Source organism: Elaeis guineensis, chromosome 7, assembly GCF_000442705.2.
Source record: "Elaeis guineensis isolate ETL-2024a chromosome 7, EG11, whole genome shotgun sequence".
NCBI lineage: Eukaryota > Viridiplantae > Streptophyta > Magnoliopsida > Arecales > Arecaceae > Elaeis > Elaeis guineensis.
This window is the reverse complement of record NC_025999.2, coordinates 96,186,012-96,202,011: the sequence shown is the minus strand read 5'-3', so window position 1 is coordinate 96,202,011 and position 16,000 is coordinate 96,186,012. Positions and strand designations below refer to the sequence as shown.

General features: G+C 46.6%; 1 non-coding gene across 1 annotated transcript; it reads left to right on the top strand.

Annotated features, from left to right (window-relative positions):
• The first annotated feature begins 760 nt into the window (after nucleotides 1-760).
• Nucleotides 761-869, top strand: LOC140859566 (small nucleolar RNA R71). The gene has a single exon (XR_012143103.1). It is a non-coding gene; the product is annotated as a small nucleolar RNA R71 (small nucleolar RNA).
• Nucleotides 870-16,000: the final 15,131 nt, after the last annotated feature.

Here is a 16,000-nt window from a genome sequence, read left to right as displayed (position 1 = left end):
GTGCTTCTAGCCTAGCGAGGGATTGCTGTTGGGTCATGATCATTTATTGAAGTTGGCTAAATCTATCGTTGGCTAGATTGATCTGTTGAGGAGGTGGGTATAACGACTGATTGTAATAGGATGGCTAGATAGGCTGACTAGGCTAACCACTATTATAGGCATAATTTGGTATTGGAGCCCATTCTGAAAGTTTTGCACAGAAAAAATTTGGGTCTGAGCCTGAGTCTGTTGGGATCTCCAAGAAAAATTAGGGTGGTTCCTCCAGCCCGAATTATATGTGTTAGAGAATGGATCATTGACAGGTTTGGAGTAACCTTGAGCATCTTGAACTTGTTCTTAAATGAAAGGTGGAAACTATGCAGCTGTAGGACATTCGCTTACATGATGGGCTGGGCTAGCACAGATAGAAAAATCTCCTGATAATTAGAAGGTTGTGTGTATTGCACAGGAGATTGTAGATCTAAGGCTAGACATTTATCTATAAGAAGGTCAATTTTAGACTATTAGGTTCAGATCGGCCTTAGAACTAGAGTCTGTTTGCTTGATCTCAAAAATTCCTGCCTGCTTTTGGTGAGGGATTGATCTTTCGTAGGAGGATAATGAAGCATGATTGATTGAATTTTTACTCAAAGTTTCAAATAAAGTATAGGCTTCATCCTCACTTTTACTCATGAATGCACCCCCATAAGATGCATCTACCATCTGTCTGTATTGGTCACCTAAACCCTCATAAAAAACTTGAACAATTTGCCACTTAGATAGACAATGATGTGGGCATTTTCTAAGAAGTTTCTTAAGTCTCTCCCATGATTCATGAATTTGTTCTCCTGGAAGCTGAGCAAATCCAGTGATGGCTCGCCTCATGGTGTTGGTTCGACTTATGGGATAGAATTTTTTAAGAAATTGGTGCTGCATTTCAGCCCAAGTTTGGATTGGTCTCCCTATTGTGCCAAGCCAGCACTTGACTTTGTCTTTAAGTGAGAAAGAAAATAAGGTCAATCTAAGTGCATCATCAGTAAAATTTTGAATTTTCACTGTAGAATAAATTTTGAAGAACTCATCCAGATGCTTGTAAGGATCTTCATTAATATTCCCATAGAAAGATGGGAGCATCTGGATTGTGGTCGACTTGATCTCATAGTGGCTTGCAAGGATATCAGGTAAGTGGATACAAGTCAATGGGTTATAGATGGAAGGAATAAAATATTTCTTCATCTATCTAGGTGGTTCTCTAGGATCTCCAGCCATCTAATTTTCAGATTTAATATGAATCAACCATTCAATCTCAGGATTGGGTTCAACTAGGTCAGGATAGAGAGATCTTCTACCTTGCATATACCAGTGCAAACCCTAATATATGATTCAAGTTTTGTTTTTGTTTCATTTTTTTTAAGAGAAAAAGGAGAGAGAAGAAAGAAAGAGCCCTAGACCTAGATACGTATGGTGGGAAGAATTAGTTGTGGTTTAGTATTAATTACAATCAAGTTAGCAAATAATTAAACCTAGACATCTATGGGTTTCTTAGACCTAACAGTTTGATGTAGAGTGGCTTAGCTTAAATGCAAATTGGGTTTGTTCTCACTTCCTTCAACTAGTCAGGTAAGAGATGGGATCATGGGGGTCCCCCATTGCTTGCCTTAGACACCAATTGAATTGGCCAAGTAAGCTAACGTAACCAATTAAATAACCATAAATTCACTTAGGCTGAGCCTTTATAACCTCTAGCCTTAGACACCAGTTTCAGGAGTGAGTCCAAACTTACTTTGCACTTGACTTCAACAAAATACTCAAACTGAACTCAATTGATCCTAGGGACCAATGTCTACTTGATTTTAGTTAGGCTAGGGTTAATGTGGGATGCTGGTTGGTTGTTTTTGGATCAAGAAAGGGTGATGAAATTCTCACCTTATCTTGTTATGGGTGTTGCTCTTAAATTGATTTGAGATGAATATGCATAACCAATTTCAAACAAGGGTTCTATACAACTAAATTAGATACATGAAACTAATAAAACTTAAAAGCTTATCTTGTCTCCAGTGATCACCAAAAATAAATCTACAATGATGAATGCTCCTAAAAATTAAGTTTCTACTCTTGTCATACAATTTTTATTAGGTTTATGTGGATGAATTTTAGGTTAATTAAAAAAATAATAATTAATACTAAAAAAAATAGTTAAGGTTAGGGTTAGGATTGATCTCACCAAGCAAAATTGAAAGCTTTCTATCTCTTTTTTTTTGAATTTTTATTATTTTCTCCAGCAACGGTGCCAAAAATTGATGCGATCGTGATGCTGTCGTTAGGACACCGTGATTATCAATCAAATTCTGACTTCAATAAAAATTAAAAATATATAGAAAGTAGTGAGTCAGATCGAATCCACAGAGAAGGTAGATTTTGATTTGAAATCTTTGATTTTATAAAAAAAATAAAATTTTAGAGAAAATAATTTAAGTTGAAAAATAAAAATTAAAAGTGCAAAAAATAAATCCGATACTAAGATCTACTAACTAGATCCTAACATCTACTTGTAAGAAAAATAAATAATAAAAATTTAAAAAATATAAAATAAATTGGTACTAAGATTTATTAATTAGATCCTAGCATCTACGTGCAAAAATAAAAGACAGGAATTTAAAGTGCAGAAAAATAAATTTTTATTAATTAAAATTAAAATTAAGTATAAAGAATTTAAAATGAATAATAAAATAAAATAAAAATAAAACTGTAATAAGAATCTGAAGTTGATCAGTCAAATCTCGACGGAAAGATGGTTGATGACCTCTTCATCTTTCATCGTACTCCGTAGAGCGAACCACTTCTCTCCTTCTTTTTCTTGGGTCCCTAAAGCTATTTATTTTTTTTCTACACTTTTTACTCAATTTTTTTACTCCCAAAGCTTATTCCCAGATCTCCTATTTATAGATAATTTTTCATAATTTTTTGGTAGGAAAAGGAGTCCTAAAACCTTTAGAATTCGTATTAATCTCCTTAGGAATATTTCTGACCATTGGATGGAATTTGAACCGCCCAGATTGATAAAAAATCATAGTTTTAATCCTTATCAAAGTCGGATCGAATGTCAGTCGTTGGATCTGGGTTCTGATGAAGTTCTGACCGTTGGATTGCGCAAAAGAATCCTATTCAAAGTCGGAAGCGATAACAGCCGTTGGATCGCATGATGGATTGCTTCTGGGCCGTCGGATCGCGCAAAAGAATCCTATTCAAAGTCGGCAACGAGTCTGAACCGTCGGATCTGGGTCGGATTGAATCTCACCCATTGGATCATGCCCAGGATCTTTCTCTCGCTGTGAACCCGCCTGTGGACCGCGTGAAGTTTCCTGTGGACTGCGCCCTTGCTCTATGGACCGACCGACCGATCCACTGTACACCGAAGGCTATTTTTTTTATTTTTTAGAGTATTTTATCTCTATTTTTGCTCTGATTTTTTGCCTGAAAAGTAAGAAAAAATATGCATTAAATTTTTCAAAAATTTCTCTTCATTTTGGTGCTTAAATTACTTAATTAAATTAACATCTATTTTTTTATAAATATATCTAATTTTATTTTTTTTTTAAAATTACTTATTTTAAAAAAAAATTAATAAATCATGAAATTAGGTTTTTAAGAAGATGTTAGCACCATAAATTATCAAAAATACCTTCAATAAATTAAAAATATATCACTTATCAGGTAGTTCTATCAACTGCGGATGATTGAAGACAGAGCGTGCAGGAGTATCTCAGCCACTTCAGAAGATCTTCACCGACCTCCTCGCGTTGGTGAGAATGTTGAGGAGAAGACTAGGATGCTGGTCTTGCTAGCATCGCTTTCATCTTCATATGAGTCCTTGGTGACTGCTCTTCTAGTGGAAAAGAGCACTATCAAGATGGACGAAGTCACCACGGCGATACTCCAGAATGAGGTTCTCAGGAGGAAGAATTCAGCTTCGAGCTCAAGTAGTGGTAGCTCAGCTTTGGTGGCTTTTGAAGGAGCATGAGGTAGTAGACGGAGCGATAGGAGATCGCGATAAGGGCGGTCTAAGTCCAGGAGGGACTTGAGCAAAATCAGGTGTTACCGGTGTGACAATTGGGATATCTAGTCAGAGATTGCTCTCAACTCAAAAATCAAATAATGGCTGCTGTGATGACAGCTAGTAGCGATTCAGAGGGAGATATCTTGAAGATATCTGATGAGGTATCTACTTCTTTCCAGCAGTGAATCTTAGGTTCTGCATGCACCCATCATGTATGTTGCGGAGAGGAGCAGTTTGTCTCTCTGAAGAACAGTGAGGGCACTGTTTATCTGTCAGATGGATCGAGCTGTGTGATCAGAGATATCGGAATGGTGAGCTGAACGACGCATGATGGTGCAGTGAAGAGATTGAAGAAGATCCGATACATACCCATTTCAGATAAAATTTTATCTTACTAAGTAGACTGGATTCGAGAGGCTACAGGACAATAGCTGGTGGAAGAATCCTGAAGGTGCTACTGGTGATAGGATTATTCTAGATGGGTAGAAGGAGAAGAGAGGATATTATTACTGACAGGGAGCCCAGTGCGAGGTGGAGCTTCAGGAGCCAGGAGCGAGGTAGAGCTCTAAGTGGAAGTGGAGCTCCAAGGGAGGTAGATCGGACACGAGACAGGAGACTCGAGAGGACAAGAGGCGATGTCGCAAAGTAAGATTCCTCTTGCTGTAGGATGATGCCCCGAGTAGGTCTCAGATCAGGAAAAGTATAGCATACGATGGAGATGGGATGGAGCAGTCTGGCTCGACTCCCATGTTTGTCTATCCATGATCAACAGGTGATTGCCTTAGGATATGGGGGTGAGGAGATCCAAAAGCTTTCGAAGTTAGGAGGAGGACGAATAATGAATCGAGATGAAGATTATTAGGATTTGATACCTCGATATTTGATCCATATTGAGCCCACAGTGAGATCACGATGAAAAATAGAGTCCAACAAGATCAATATCACCTCAAACAGAGCTCGAACAGAGGAGATACGTGCAAGAAAAGTCGGCACGAAATCCAAAGCGATGGAGGACCACCTACAGTCGGTCGGTGGAGCAGCAGCGGTGCTGCCTCGCGTGGCCCAAACATAGTAGCAACGGCCGAGCGAGCGGCACCTGGCCCGGGCCCGGGCGCGCGGGCTGTGGCCCAAGCCCAGGCATGCGGGTGCACAGGCTGGGCCAGGCCCGGGCGTGCGGGCATGGCTCAGGCCTAGGTGTGTGGCGCGGGCACGGCCCAGGCCCACACATGCCCTGAAAGCTCAACAGCCCAATCCACGATGGATCAGGCGGTGCATGAAGGGGTCTATGGACTGCATGGGCATTTCCCACGCATTTCGCATGATCCACGATACTATTCCATAGACCGACGCACGATCTAAGGGCTTGGGTTGATTGCAGTGACAATCCAACGGTTAGAGACTTAATCTGGGCCTCATTAGGAGTTCTAATCACTTCCTAGTTGGGTTTCTTAGCCTTTAAAATGTTGTGATCGAGAAAGATAAGGACGTGTGGTGGCTTTAGTTTTAATTTGCCGTGCACGGCTTCATCAGCTGTGAAAAAACCCACAACCACGAAGAGAGAGGTGCGAGGATGTTGAGAGAAGAAGGAGCATGGCTCCTGAACAGCGGACAGTAGTTGCTTCAAAGTTCAGAGGGGTCTTCCTAGAGAGTACTTTTGTGGGGGAGAACTTTCTGTGAGAGAGAAATTAGATGTACTAGGGTTGAGAGTGAGATCTCCTCTTGTAATATTTTTTTTTTCATAGTGAAGTTTGCATGCCCCGTGGAGGCAAGCTCTTTTTTGGCTGATCCACGTATTTTATTATTTTTTATTTTATTTCTTCTTTCTTCCTGCTGCATCACGTAGTATCGAAAAGATCTTGAGAGGTGGTGTCATGGCTAGACATCCACCCTATAGTTAATGTGGCTTGAATTTGGATATTTTTATGAGTCCAAATTATGACCCGACCTGAAGAACCCGTGTTGCGATCCGAATGAAATATTTTGTGAGGTTTGTAGTGGTAGCGGAGGGCATGGGCCGGTAGCGAAGGGTACGGACCTATCTAAATATTGTATTTTCTGCCAATCTCAGTAGTTTTTGTGAGAGATTTGAAAAATCACACTAGGGCTAGGATTTGGAGAGTTCTAAGTGATTGTATTTCTTTTTTTTCATCATAGTAAATTTTTTTTTCTCATGTCTTGTCTGTGGACATAGGCTTTACAATCGAACCATGTAAATCTTGTGTCAACTTTCTTCTTTTCTCTATTCTGTGTGGTTGTGCGAGTCTGTGTGTGCCTTATTTTATATTTGTTATAACAAATATCAACGATCCAACCATAAGATATGGTTTATGATTTCTATATTACTTATACACTAAAATTAATATAATTTGGAAAGCCCTAATCAATATATTAAGTGGTCAAAAAATGGACACTCTAATCAGATTTTTTATCCCAGTAATAAATATGAGAAGAACCAATGAGCTTTAAATTTACAAATTATTGATATTTATCATTTACATGAAGCAATAAAACTTTGCATCTATCTCTCAAATTATGCTCGTTAAGGGGATCCATAAAAAAGTTTACTATGTTGCGTTGAAGTCAGAGGTATGAAGTGGTCCGTCTGTTCGGAAAACAATGTTTTTCTCCCTACAAATATGGGATACCTTGTAACAGCACAAAAAACTCCAAAAGCCCCTTTAAATCCAAACACCAAATGGGCTTGATCCTATGCTTCTCTACCTTTCACCTTTTTTTTTTTTTGGTAGAATCTACCTATCACTTAATATCAACGATCAGAAGCGGAAAGCCTTAAAATATGCATGGGAGGAAAAACATCCTCTATGTTCCAGCCAAAGACTCCTAGCTCGGCATATGAAGTATTATCTACTGTGGTCTATAAAAAATAAAAGGTATATCATAGTCACAGGTTTAGGAGGCCACTAATATTGCAGCCAAAAATTTATGGCTCGATACGTGAAGTATTATCCGTTTTATTTTATGAAGAACAAATGGTATATCACCATCATAATTTTGGAACCTGAATGTATTGTCTGCTCTGATTGATGAACCTCATGATTTTACTTTTCAAAAGATGTCTCATGTTGGGTATAAAATACCCCCCAGCCGAAGTTCGTGACGGAATGACCCTCCGGGATTCTACCGACTTCCGACCTTCGGCGGTATCTCTCCGAACCTCTCTGCGGCCGAGCCTCGCAACGCTCCCAAGTTTTGCCGACGGATAAATCCTCACCAGCATCGACCAGATTCTTCACGACAGACGGGCTCCTACGGGAGCCGGACTTCGTCACCGGCTTCGACTGCAGGTGAACTTCATCCGGACTCCTACGGGAGCCGGACTTCATCCTCGGCTTCTACTGCAAGTGAACTTCGTCCGGACTCCTATGGGAGCCGGACTTCGCCCCCGACTCTGGCTACAGGAAGACCCCACCCGGACTCCTACGGGAGCTAGATCTCGTCTCCGACTCCGGCTGCGGGAAGACTCCATCCGGACTCCCACAGGAGCCAGACTTCGAGCTCCTCTCAGGCGGGTAGCTAGCCTCCTCTCTCTGCCAGACACTCCAGTCGAACTTCGGCCGACAGGCCTGGACCCCCTGGCAGGCCACAGTAACGGCCACGACTCTGCTCCACTCCCTGCAATAGATTCGTGCGGCTCCATCACTCCCGGCAGGCCGCAGTAACGGTCACGACTCTGCTCCACTTCCTGCGATGGATTTCGCACGGCTCCATCACTCCCTGCGGACCACAATAATGGTCACGATTCTGCTCCACTTCCTGCGACGGATACCACGCGGTTCCTCCACCCTCTGGCAAGTCGCGACAACGGACGCCGCTCCACCCCCCGCAACAAACTCCACGTGGCATGTCCCGGTGATGGCCACGATCCTACTCCACTACTCTTCGCAACAAACTCCTCCTGACCCTGGACAGCCCACTGCCAGACGGGTGCAGACATCGCTATCAGTCCGTTGCTCCCTCTGCCTATAAAAGGGGACCCCAGATACGTTATTCTCTAAGCTCTAATTTCTATCCCAAAACTCTGCTAAAATTTTCGTTTGAGCACTCCATTCTTGTTGAGGCAGAGAACTGACTTGAGGTCGGAAGGTCTTGCCGGAGCAACCCCAATTCCGGTTTAGACTTCTTTTGCAGGTCCCGACGGCAACCGCGACTCCCTCGACTCCAGCTTCTCCGACGCAGACGGATTTTTGCACCAATAGGATTGCGCTAGAAGGAGGGCTTGAACCTTCGCAGTACCCTTGTTCTTAAAGGAGCGCTCAACGGGACCACCTCCGGTCATTTTCTCCGACATCCACTCTCCTTCCCCCGCTAGGTCTTCGCCCGATGCCTCCCCGCAAAGCATCCACATGGGATCCACGACCTCTGCGGCCAGATCTCAGGCTCCGGCCTCACCTCCAGTTTCCCAGCCTCCTCCTCCTCCTCCGGCAATGGCCGTCGGCTTGGGGCGGTCAGGCAATCGGCCTCCGACGGATTTCACCAACACCATCTCGGGAGAATCCCGACAGGGAGCAACCAACGTATTGGCCGTACCTCCCAAGCGACAAAAGATTGAGGAGCCCATAATCTTTACTGAAGAAGATGCTCGGAGAGTTCAATTCCCTCATAACGATGGTTGTAGTTTCCTTGAATATAGCAAATTACGACGTCCGCCGCATTCTTGTCGACAATGAAAGTTTGGCCGACATCTTGTTTTACGATGCCTCTCAAGAATGTCCATCCTTGACGGCCATTTAAGGCAATTAGCTCCCCTCTGGTAGGGTTTACCGGGATGCTGTCCCGGTGGAGGGAGTGATAACTTTGACCGTAGCTGCGGATCGATATCCAAGACAATCCAGGGCTCTGGTGAATTTTCTAGTGGTGAAGGCCCGTCAGCCTACAATGCGATCCTCGGCCGACCTGACCTCAATGCTCTCCGGGCCGTCGTGACAACCTACCATTTGAAGTTGAAATTCCTACCAACCAGGGGATCGGAGAGGTCAGGGAGACCAGACCCTGGCCAGACACTGCTACAAATAGCCTTGCAAAGAAGTGACCAATCCGACCTCTGCCCGGTTGATGGGCTGGACGCCCGCGACGACCTCACTGAGGAGAGGGGGGCCCAATCGAAGATCTGGTTTCGATCCTTTGAACGACGGGAATACGGAGCATGTGGTAAAGATCGGCTCCAACCTGGGGGAAGAGGTGCGGGCGCATCTCGTCGATTTTCTATGAAAGAATGTGGACGTTTTCGCTTGGGTCCCAACAGACATGCCGGGGATAGACACGGAAGTCATGGAGCACTGTCTGGCCATCGATCCAAAGCATCGACCGATGAAAGAAAAAATTCGAGGTCATGCACCAGAGAGGCAGAAAGCGATAGCCGAGGAAGTGGACAAACTCCTGAAAGCCAGATTCATTAGGGAAGTTAATTATCCTGACTGGATTTCCAACGTTGTCCTAGTTAAAAAGGCAAACGGCAAGTGGAGGATGTGTATAGACTTCAAAAAACTGAATAAAGCCTATCCAAAGGACAGCTACCCTCTGCCCAGAATTGATCAACTGGTGGACGTGACCTCGGGCCATGAGCTTCTCACCTTCATGGATGCATTCTCCGGCTGTAACCAAATCAGGATGGCACCGGAAGACGAAGAAAAGACGCTTTCATTACTAACCGTGGCCTTTACTGTTACAGGGTCATGCCTTTTGGCCTCGAAAATACAGGCTCAACCTACCAACGGCTGGTGAACAAAATCTTTAAGGAGCAGATCGGCCGCAATATGGAGGTCTACGTGGACGACATGCTCGTGAAAAGTAAATCTTCCATGAACTACGTCGCCGACCTCGAGGAGACCTTCGACGCCCTCCGAAAATATAAGATGAAGCTGAACCCGACTAAATATGCTTTCGGAGTGACCTTGGGGAAGTTCCTGGGCTTCATGGTATCGGGGGCGGAATTGAAGCCAACCCAAAAAAAATTCGCGCCATCCAGGAGATGGCCGCCCCGAATCGATAAAGGAGGTTCAGCGCCTTACAAGGAGGGTAGCAGCCCTGAATCGTTTCGTTGTGAGGTCAGTCGAACGGTGCTTACCCTTCTTCCAGACCTCAAGCGGTCGAAGAACTTCTGTTCGACCGCTGAGTGCCAACAGGCATTCGAAGAGCTAAGGAGCTACCTCGGCTCGCCTCCGTTGTTGGCGAAGCCCGAGCCTGGAGAGGAACTATTTTTGTACCTGACGGTCTCCCCCATGGCTCTCGCGGCAGTCCTTGTCAAGGAAGAAGAAAAAGTCCAGCGGCCGATCTACTACGTCAGTCGCGCGTTGAGAGACGCCGAAACCAGGTATACTAAATTAGAGAAACTAACTTACGCCCTGTTGATTGCAGCCCGGAGGCTCCGACCCTACTTTCAAGGACACACCATAACGCTGCTCATTGACCAACAGATCAAGGCGATTCTACACCGGGCGGATGCCTCCGGAAGGATGGCGAAATGGACGATTGAGCTCACAGAATTGACATCAACTATCGACCTAGATCAGTAGTGAAAGCCCAGATATTGGCGGATTTTATAGTGGAGTGCACTATCCCGGAGGAGGCCGAACCTGAACAGGGCGAAATTGATGGCCTGGAGCCCCGACCGAACTCCCCCAGAGAAGAAGCAGACCCCTCTGGTTGCTTTTGGGCCCTCTACGTGGATGGGTCTTCCAATATGTCGGGGGCAATGCGGGCCTGATCTTGATCAGTTCAGAGGGAATCGTCGAGAGTACGCTCTGCGCTTCGAGTTCCCGCGACAAATAATGGAGCAGAATATGAAGCTCTGATCACAGATTGAAGATCGCCAAAGAGTTGGGAGTAGATCGGCTCCAAGTTCACAGCGACTCCCAATTGGTAGTGGGGCAAGTCAACGAAAACTATGAAGCGCGGGAGGATAGCATGGCTAAGTATCTTGAAAAGGTAAAGGAGCTCGTCCCCCCTTCAGTAGCTTCAACATCAGGCAGATTTCAAGGATGAAAAATACCAGAGCCGATCTTCTCTCCAACTGGCTACGCTGGCTCGGCTGAATTGCCCAAGGGTGTTCTCTTTGAAGTTCTGAAGTATCCAAGTATGGAAGAATCACGGCCGTGATGGAAATTGATCACGAGTCCAGTTGGGTCGACCCCCTGATGGCATATCTCAGGGATGGAGTTCTTCCTCATGATGCAAAAGAAGCTCGAAAGCTCAGAAATCAAGCCTCCGATACATCCTTTATGAGAACAAGTTGTACAAGAGATCATACTCTTTGCCCCTTCTAAAATGCCTCCGGCCTTCGGAAGCTGAATACCCTTGTGGGAGGTGCATGAAGGAATCTACGGAAGCCATCTGGGGGCTAGATCTTTATCCCACAAGTTAAAAAAAAAAAGGAGAAAAGGGAGGGGAGTTAAAAAGGAAAGCGACGGACTGCGTCAGCGATAGATGAAAAACAAACAGCATCAAAGATGCAGGAAACCTCGTCCCAGCGAGGATCGGGGTTCTTATCAAAAACCCGACCTTCAAGAAAGCCCTCAACGCAAGCCGAGATAAGACGACTTCCTCAGGGTGACAGAAGCTCGGACCTCCGAGCTCGAACTCTGAAAAAGGGCGTCAAAACTGAGTGACCCCGGGCAAATCTGCGGCCATAGATGAAAGGAGGGTCAATGCGACGGTAATCGGGTACCTCCGAACGGCATCGATTTCAAGCGAGGCAAAAGCCGAAAGAAGCTCGGCAAGCGGCGATTCAACACATGAGTAAAAGAGATAGCGAAAAATTCTCTTCTCATATTATTTATTAAATATACATTACAGAGCCATTAAGGCTGAAGAAGAAGGATGACTGAAAAAGCAAGCCAATGCGGCAACGACCAGCGACCTCCGGACGACGTCGAAAAAAAAAAAAAGAAAGAAGACAAAAAAGAGAAGAGAAAAAGAAAAAGAAGGGAATACAACAATGACAATGGTAAATGAAAGAAGTTCGCATGCAGCAATTCGATGCAAAGCGCGAATGAAGTAACAAAATCTCCTTCTCATTCTTGATTAACAAAGGTGTACGTTACAAACCCTGGGGGTCGGAAAAAAAAAATCACTACAAGACTCAAAAGAAACACGTTGGAGACCACTTCAAGCTCCCAACTTCTCCTTCCGGTCCCGTTCGCCTCGGCAGTATTTTTCAGTACGTGTGATAAATCCTTCAGCTCTCTCCCCCCGCCTCATTCCGCTCCATCATCGAAACCCCAACCCTAGGGAAAAAGGTGGGATAGAATTCAAGGGGCAGCGACGGCAACGACAGCGGCGACGACGACCTGCATCAAGAAGAACGGAGGTATCCGAGGCCGCGATGGCTCCGAAGGCATGCACCACCACCGTGTGCTCCACGACAGCTACCGTCCTAGGTACTTTGCAAGGTCGGCATGTGCTACTTCCACCGTCCCCGCAACAATTCTACTGCCCACCATCGGTGCCGACGCTTCTGATCCCTCGGCCCTGACGACGTCAAAATTCCCACAGCTTGTGACGATAACTCTGCCCCCTTGACCGGTGTCGTCCGTACAGCTACTCCAAATTCTCGGGCGAAATGCCCTCACCGGTTGTCCCCGTTATTAAACCCCTATTGTTGAAGGAATTCTCCCTCGAACCCCCTTTGAGGCGATGGGAACCCTCAGTGACAGTTCGACAGTCGGAGAATTCGCAGGCTACTGTTTTCCCCCTCATACTCCTCTTGGTCCACAGCATTCTCTCGAGGTTGGCCTCCGGGGCGGAGGCCCCGACGGGAGAACCCCTCGAAGGGGCTCGGAAGATTGAAGGCGGCGGGGAGCTGGTGGGGATGGCGAAGACTGGTGCAAAGAGTGCTTGGAGTCAAAAAGGCACCGATAGGGGTGGCTAAACTCTCAGACAGAAGAAGGACGCCAACTCTCAGATAAGCGACGGGCCTGGCGCATTATGGCGGCAGATATCCCTAGGTCAACCAGTGCCCGCCACGTGTCCCACTCACCGCGGCATAGGGCTGATCGTTGGCAGGACCATTATGGCGTGGCGTTTGGGACTACGCTCCAGTGGGAATTCCGAAAGGATCCTTTGGATCGCCCCGGTTGGAAAAAGGCTCTAGCACACGCGCATTAAATACCAAAATATCTGAGGGTGATCGTGCACCAGATTTGAGGGGCAACTTCGGCTGTGAAATTTTTTTGTTCTTCCTCCATTCGAAACTCGAACTTGGAAGTAGGGGACTGGTGTTGGGTATAAAATACCCCCCAGCCGAAGTTCGTGACGGGAATGACCCTCGGGGATTCTACCGACTTTCGACCTTCGGTGGTATCTCTCCGAACCTCTCTGCGGTCGAGCCTCCGCAACGCTCTCAAGTTTTGCCGACGGATAAACCCCCACCAGCATCGACCAGATTCTCCACGACAGACGGGCTCCTACGGGAGCCGGACTTCGTCGTCGGCTTCGACTGCAGGTGAACTTCGTCCGGACTCCTACGGGAGCCGGACTTCTCCCCGGCTTCTACTGCAAGTGAACTTCGTCGAACTCCTATGAAGCCAGACTTCATCGCCGACTTTGACTGAGGTGAACTTCGTCCGGGCTCCTACGGAGCCGGACTTCGTCGCCGACTTCGACAGCAGGTGAACTTCGTCCGGACTCCTACGGGGGCCGGACTTCGTCCCCGGCTTCTCCTGCAAGTGAAATTCGTCCGGGCTCCTACGGGAGCCGGACTTCGTCCCCGACTTCTCCTGCAAGTGAACTTCGTCCGGGCTCCTATGGGAGCCGGACTTCATCCCCGGCTTCTACTGCAAGTGAACTTCGTCCAGACTCCTACGGGAGCCGGATTTCGTCCCCGGCTTCTACGCAGTGAATTTCGTCCGGGCTCCTACGGGAGCCTGACTTCGTCGCCGACTTCACTTCAGGTGAACTTCGTCCGGACTCCTACAGGAGCCGGACTTCGTCCCCGCTTCTACTGCAAGTGAACTTCGTCCGGACTCCTACGTGAGCCGGACTTCGTCACCGACTTTGACTGCAGGTGAACTTCGTCCGGGCTCCTACGGGAGCTGGACTTCATCGCGACTTCAACTGCAGGTGAACTTCGCCCGGACTCCTACGGGAGCCGGACTTCGCCCCCGACATCAATTGCAAGTGAACTTCGTCCGGGCTCCCATGGGAGCCGACTTCGTCCCCGACTCCGACTGCAAGTGGACTTCATCCGACTCCTACGGGAGCCAGACTTCGTCCTCCGACTGCAGGTGGACTCCATCCGGACTCCTACAGGAGCCGAACTTCGCCCCTGACTTGGATTGCAGAAGACTCCGTCCGGACTCCTACGGGAGCCGGACTTCGTCCCCGACTTCAACCGCAAGAAGACTCCGTCCGGACTCCTACGGGAGCCAGACTTCGCCCCCGACTCCGGCTGTAGGAAGACCCCGCCGGAGTCTTACGGGAGCCAGATCTCGTCTCCGACTCCGGCTGCGGGAAGACTCCGTCCGGATTCCCACAGGAGCCAGACTTCGAGCTCCTCTCAGGCGGGTAGCTAGCCACCTCTCTCCGCCAGACACTCCAGCCGAACTTCGGCTGACAGGCCTGGACCCCCTGGCAAGCTGCAGTAACGGCCACGACTCTGCTCCACTCCCTGCAATAGATTCCGCGTGGCTCCATCACTCCCGGGCAGGCTGCAGTAACGGCCACGACTCTGCTCCACTTCCTGCGATGGATTTTATGAGGCTCCATCACTCCTTGGCGGACCACAATAATGGTCACGATTCTGCTCCACTTTCTGCGACGGATACCACGCGGTTCCTCCACCCTCTGACAAGTCGTGACAACGGACGCCGCTCCACCCCCCGCAACAAACTCCACGTGGCATGTCCCGGTGATGGCCACGATTCTACTCCACTACTCTTCGCAACAAACTCCTCCTGACCCTGGACAACCCACTGCCAGACGGGTGCAGACATCGCTATCAGTCCGTTGCTCCCTCTGCCTATAAAAGGGGGACCCCAGATATGTTATTCTCTAAGCTCTAATTTCTATCTCAAAACTCTGCTAAAATTTTCGTTCGAGCATTCCATTCTTGTTGAGGCAGAGAACTGACTTGAGCGTTGGAGGGTCTTGCCGGAGCAACCCCAACTCCGGTTTAGACTTCTTTTGCAGGTCCCGACGGCGACCGCAACTCCTCGACTCCAGCTTCTCCGGGCAGGGGATTTTTGCACCAACATCTCATGAAGAAGAGAAGATTTTATTTCATATAAGTTCATTTTTCTTTAACTTGCGATCAATATGGAACTAATGATGTTGTCTCCCTGTCACATCAGCTCATATAAGGTGGGAGCTTGACAGTTTCTAATATAAAGCTAAGTCAACCAAAAATATCATAGGTTGCATTTGGTAGCTGGCAATCTATCCAGATTGCTAGCAATTTAATGTGATAATTTAGATTCCTGCATTTGGTATGTTTTTTGAATGGCAATCTAGATTGCCTCATGGAAGACAATCTGAATTGCCTTGGAGAGGGGTGATTATCGAGATTACCACTTCTTTGACAATATTGCAAAAAAAATTTAAATAAAATTATTTTTAAAAAAATTCACATAAAATTCATTGTCCAACCCTCCACCCCACCCCCCTCCGCGTGTGCCTCCAACCCGCAACTCCTCCGCCCTTATCCCTCACCACCCCTTCGTGGCTCCTCCACGTCCGTCCCTATCACCCCCACAGCTCTATATGCACTCCCCCTTCCATACCCCCAGTGTCTGTGGTTTTTCCATATCTCTCGGCCTATCATTTTTTTGCACCATCACTGCATTCACATCACTCTTGTTACTTTTCATCAAGAAAAAAAAATTGAGTATTAGCATAAAATTATTGAAGATATTTTAAAAATTTGATTGTATATTATCGATAATTTGATTGTTATATTAAATATATCAATTAAAATTTTCAATAATTTTATCATAATATTATTTATATATA